The sequence below is a fragment of the Papaver somniferum genome, chromosome 5 (genome assembly GCF_003573695.1).
Source record: "Papaver somniferum cultivar HN1 chromosome 5, ASM357369v1, whole genome shotgun sequence".
NCBI lineage: Eukaryota > Viridiplantae > Streptophyta > Magnoliopsida > Ranunculales > Papaveraceae > Papaver > Papaver somniferum.
Genome location: NC_039362.1, coordinates 36,387,921 through 36,393,920, shown reverse-complemented (window position 1 = coordinate 36,393,920; position 6,000 = coordinate 36,387,921).

Below are 6,000 nucleotides of genomic sequence, written 5' to 3'. Positions count from 1 at the left end.
TGTGTATTCAATCTGGACTAGGTCCCGGGGTTTTTCTGCATTTGCGGTTTCCTCGTTAACAAAATTTCTGGTGTTTGTGTTATTTCTTTTCCGCATTATATGTTACATATAATTGAAATAATACAGGTTGTGCGTTCGTGATCATTAATTGGAAATCCAACCTTTGGTTGTTGATTGATATTGATTGATCCTTGGACATTGGTCTTTGGTACCGTCCAAGTTATTCATTGTATTTGATAAAGACTCGCTATTGTTTTTAGCTTGAGTAAAAATCAAACCAAGAGAGAGATATTAACTCCTTGAAATACTTTTATCTAGATTGAGTCTGACTGTCTAGTTGATTCTCTAGAAAAGTATTTCGGAGTTAGTCCATACATATTGCTAATCGAAATATCGGGTGTTGTTGTTAGACCCCTGCTTTTTCAATTGGTATCAGAGTAGACAAACACGTTTAAGACCTAACAAGTCTGTGTTTGTGGCAATCTGGGTCTGTGGACAGAATCTCATACGCATACCAAAATGCCTCCTAAAGCTTTCAACTTTGTCAAGTGTCTCGGAAATACCTCAAAGGGTCACTCCCTAGATGATTCTTCTGAATTCCAAGGTAAGAAGAATGTGTCATCTTGTGTTGATCATTCTTCCTCCAATGAGACATTGGACATAATAGCTAAAGCTGAAATGGAACTCACCAGAATTTAAAAAAAATATATAGAGTTTGTTGATCTCAAGGATCATGTACAGCTCATTGATGAATTTGCAAAGTCTATTGATCGTGAACAGGTACTCTATAACATTATAGGGACATTCTCCGAGGAAATTGAGAAACTTCTTCAAGAAAACAATATACAGCGCGAAAAGATTGGTGATCTTGAAAAGCTGGTTAAAGAAGGCTCAATTAGAGAAAATTGTTTGATCAAGACGCATTCATCCGATCTACACAGACTTCGTGTTGAGAAGGAGAAACTTGAAGCATCGATTGTCTTAGCCCATGGACAATACAAATCCTTCGAAAAGGAAAACTCTGTTTTAAAGAAATATTCTTCTGCACAAACTAATTCACATGAGTCAGTGTACAGAATGAAATTTTCTCCAGAAGAAGATTGTGTCAAGAAAAGTTCTCATAACTTACAATCTTCTCCGGTGGCTATGAAGTTTAAACAAGTACCAGTTGTTGCTTCTCCTCCACGAATATGTACCTTATGTGTAAAAGGAAATCACTATGCTATCCATTGTTTTGCTAGAAAGAAATGTGTTTCTGAACTTCACAAGTTGCTTCTTTCTACTGTCAATGGAGTAAATAGTCGGATGACTAATACAGTGAAGGTCCCTTTCATAGAAAACCAGGCATCTTATAAAAATGACCCCTCTCCTAGAAATCATTACAGGACATTTGTAAATTCTCGTGCTACCAATGAAAGTATGTCATGTGCTTACAAGAACAAATCTGATAAATCTAAGTCTAGTGTGTGAAGACGAGTTTCGGAAAATCCCCTATAACCTATTTATAGAGGTCCTAGACTTTGTCATCAGAAAGGTTTCTCTCCTGTGATTCCCAGAAAGACTGCGAGACACACCGTTTTTCCTGGAAGCTACGGTAAAAGGACAAGAATTGCTGAGATAAGATATCCTAGAGGAAATTACAGCTATTCTCTCAGAACCTATGGTGAGACTATGTCTCCCTCTGCTATCTAGCAGCAGAATGTTCTATCCTTGTGTCTAACTTGAGAGATACAAGGATGAGGATTTGAGATATGCTCAAGTATTGTGCTATATTTTCTCTAGGTTGTATATCCCTTGTTGTAATGATCTTCTCTAGTCTCTTTTTCTTTTTGTCACTTTTGATCTTTTGGGATGGTGGACGTTTTGGAAGCTGCATAGTATCTCTCTTTAGAGCCATTTTGGTCGGCCCGACGTTCATATATCCTCAAGGAAATCTAGGGTTTCCAGCCAGGGCATTCACGAACATATATAAATCTTATATGTGTTTTATTTTTCTTCAGAAAGGAGCTCTATGGAAACTGTTCCCAAAGAAGAAGTTAACCCTATGGTTGAGGATGATCTTAAAGGATGTGATTCTGGTCAAAAGTTTATATGGAAGAAGATACTTGAAAGAAAAGAGTATAACACTTGGGTTGGTGAATCTGTCAAGGATTTGATTCGTGTTCAGAATGAAGTTAAGAACGGACTGGATAACCTTCAATTGCAGATAAACCAGCTTATTGATGAACAGGCGAAAATCCTTGGTACTCAGAATATCTTGATCAGAAATCAGAAGAAAGTTATGCTTGACTGTGAAAAGGCTCGTCATTATGCTCGCACTATTGATCGAAAAGTCAACGTTCTAACTTTTGAACATGGTGTCTCTACGGCCAACAGGGTCAAGGATATCAGTGACTCCTACTTTGATGGACCATTTCAGAGGTATGAAATCATCAAGGAAAACTAAGTCTAGTTGCCTAGTATGTCTTCTTTTTGGATTAGTTGGAAGAATAACTAGTGCTTTGAATAGCGATGATTGTGACTACACATAGCTATTTTTTTTTTCATCTTCTTATGTTATTTTTTAGGTTTATTGGTTATTAAATTCTAAAAATATTTGGAGGATGATGTTATTGCAGTATTGATCTTTATGATTTTGTGATATTGCAATTTGTTTATGGGATATGTATTGTTTACGTCCGTGAACTTGAAGGTCCCATATTGCGGTCAAAAGTAAAGTCGTTCATGAATTAGTATTCGTATTGATGAAAGAACGAATGGACTTTTTGACAGTTACAAAATTTATGCCTATGCAATCATGTATTTGATGGAAAATAGGATGATATCTTTTGTTTGACAAGGATAAAGTCTATTATATCGTTATGATGGAAAATTGAATAGATCCTTGTATGTTATCCACGGTATTGATCTTCATTGGTCTTCATTGATCCATATTGTTATGTTTTACCGTGAAGTCTCCATTGTGTGTCTTATGTTGAGCACGATAAAACTAAGTCGATTTTTCTTATTGGCTTGTTGGTTGTTCCATAAGATGCTATATGTCGAGCATTAGGAACTAAATTAATCAACCAGTTTGGTTATTTAGTTTATACTCCATAAGTTTTCTTTCTTATGTCGAGTACATGTATGGTTAAGGTTGTCATATTCTATGATGAACTTAGTCGGGGTTCCATAAGTTCTCTTATATTGATCCCAAAATAATTAAATTGATTACTTCGGTGATTAGTTTGGTTGTCTGTATTCCAATTAGATTAATTATAGGTTCTCTTGTAATTAATCTAGTTGAGTTTTCATATATTCCACAAATTCTTGTGTTGAGTATATGAACGGCTATACAAATCATGTTCTATTGGTTAATGTAGTTGTATATTCCGTAAGGTTTTCCTTATGTTGAGTATGTGAACGATTAAGTTAGTCATCTCCGTATGATTACCTTAGTCGTAGCTCCGTAAGTTTACTTATGTTGAGCACTTTCAATTAAATTGATCACTTTTGTGGTTTGATTTAGTTGCGTTTTCAATTGAATTAATCATGGGTTTACTTATGGTTAATTTGGTTGAGCTTTGGATATATAAAATCATTCCTATGGTTTTTGGTGTCCAATTCAAAAATCCTTCTTTTCTTTCGAAATTAAGGTCGCTCTTGTTGTTCTTTCGGGAATGACATCAAATAGGGGAGAGTTCTTTTGAACTTGTGCTTAATGGTAATATCTTGCGGGGTGTGCGGCTGTGGAATTTTATAAGGGTTATATTGTATCTTAAAACTCCTTGATGAATGCACTTAGTTTCGGCTTTATGATTGCATATAAATTAAGTTGGTATGTATTTTTCTTTTAGTCTATGAAATGTCTCTTATGGAAATTTTATTATGATCCCGTTCTTGTACCTTTGCCAATTTTATTGACAAAAAGGGGGAGAAATAATGTAGTTCACACTACAAATACATATGGTTTTCGTATCATTGTGTAAGGGGGAGTGGTTTCCATGATCGAGATGGAGTATTGAATAAGGGGGAGTGATACATATCACCGTGGTATTATTGTTAAAGTCGTGATATAATTGGACTTTGATATTACATAATAATACTTTGACACTGTATAATAATGACCGAGAATCTCGATTTCTCTCATTGTTATAGCTACGGATATTCAACAACGGTGATGCTAAACTTACAACCTTTGGGATCATTGGAGTACTTGGAAGGACGAAGATTTCATGGAACGTTGAAGATTAGACTATGGAATAGGAGCCACTAAGGTTTATCTTTTTTGTATTCCATATGTATTAATATTTTTGTCATTAAAATTGACAAAGGGGGAGATTGTTAGAGCATAGATCGGTCGACCTCGCATGCGTTGCTATCTCAAGCATGTTTGTCAATGTTAGTGATCAAAACTATGAGTCTTGATGTCTAGCCTACATAGCTAAGTCTCGGACTAGGATAGAAAAGTGTAGTTGAGCTCAAGGACTTCATGGCGATTCATCATACAAAGACGAAGATCTATACAAGGAAACGTGGAACTTCATCAACAAAAAGGTATGTGGAGACTTGAACTTATCTATCACTCAAAAGTCTACCTATTCTATCTCCTACTTCTTATGAGACAAAATTCGTATTCTATATAGACTAGATCATACACATTTGACATTTCGAGCTGAGAATTCATTGCTTATATTTTATCTCGAAATCGTGTGTTGGTAAAGCGTTTCGCTCAAGGACTAGGATAGAAAAGTGTAGTTGAGCTCAAGGACTTCATGGAGATTCATCATACAAAGACGAAGATCTATACAAGGAAACGTGGAACTTCATCAACAAAAAGGTATGTGGAGACTTGAACTTATCTATCACTCAAAAGTCTACCTATTCTATCTCCTACTTCTTATGAGACAAAAGTCGTATGCTATATAGACTAGATCATACACATTTGACATTTCGAGCTGAGAATTCATTGCTTATATTTTATCTCGAAATCGTGTGTTGGTAAAGCGTTTCGCTTTGATCAAGTTTATCTTCACCTAGTGACGAAAGTCATGAAAAGTTTCAGTCACTTTGAGAATTGTTCTGACGTGAATTGGTCCATGAATAACGGCTACATAGCGTCCTCTGAGAATGTCTCAATGATTGAAATGAGAGTTTAGATTACATAACCATGTATTCTTTGAACCGAAGTTTTCGAACTTTGTTGATCAAGAGAAATCGGGAGGATTGTGGAATTGGCTTGCCAAGTCCGCGAACCCAGTCCGCAAACTCAGTCCGCGAACCCAGTCCGCAAACTCAGTCCGCGAACTGTCGGAAGTTCTCGACCGAGAATTTCTTCTGGATTTTCCAAAACTCGTTTGTGTGCTAAGTCCGCGAACACATTCCGCGAACCCAGTCCGCGAACTGGTGGAAGTTCTCTTTCCGAGAATTTTTGCTGAGTTTGGAAAACTCAACAGATTAACTTAAGTCCGCGAACTTGTTTGTGAACTTAAGAGGTCATGATCTAAAGATGTGCTCTGAACATGAAACATTAAATTACTAAGGAATGCTATATGCAAACTGTGGCTATAATGTTCATGAGTCGATTCAATCGAATCGAATCATCTTTGTTTCAATTGTGTCTTGTGTAGTTACATAAGATCTCATAGCAAATGAAAAACTCTTTAACTAGTTCATTTGAGTAAATTGAACTAGTTACGGTGAAGAAAAACAAGGTTAATATGAAATGCTCATATGGTTGACCTTTTGGGTTACTATGTTGAACCAACATACACGTACACGTTTGGGCATGGTTTTCACAAACCCAGTAAACGTTTACCCAAGTGTGTGTGCCAAGATAAGTTTTCGATCTAACGGTTTAGAAACATTAGCTTGAATCTAAATCAGGTTTTCATATAACGGTGAATTAGGATTGCTTTGTAACTAAGGCAAAACCCTGATTTGAAAGCTATATAAAGGAGACATCTAGCATTGTGCAAAACTTATCCCCACATGTCTGTGTGATACTAGTGCGCTCGCTAG